This window comes from Staurois parvus, unplaced genomic scaffold (assembly GCF_062004578.1).
Source record: "Staurois parvus isolate SC_StPar_1 unplaced genomic scaffold, SC_StPar_1.0 ptg000139l, whole genome shotgun sequence".
Taxonomy (NCBI): Eukaryota; Metazoa; Chordata; class Amphibia; order Anura; family Ranidae; genus Staurois; species Staurois parvus.
This window is the reverse complement of record NW_028317935.1, coordinates 301,978-302,191: the sequence shown is the minus strand read 5'-3', so window position 1 is coordinate 302,191 and position 214 is coordinate 301,978.

Genomic DNA, 214 nt, shown 5'->3' with positions numbered 1-214 from the left:
GTGGCTTAGCCACTAGACTCCGCCTAATTCAGACACCCCTCAACTACCACAAAAGGAATAGAAGCCCTAAGCAGATGGACGCGATGTGCGTCAGGAGGGAATGGGTTAGGAGCGTCGTTACGTCATGGGATGGGGGCGTGACCGTCCGGTACGGTGCTGAACAGCGCAAAGAATGTTCTAGTCTAGCATGGATTGGAGGAGGCGCGCATGTGTG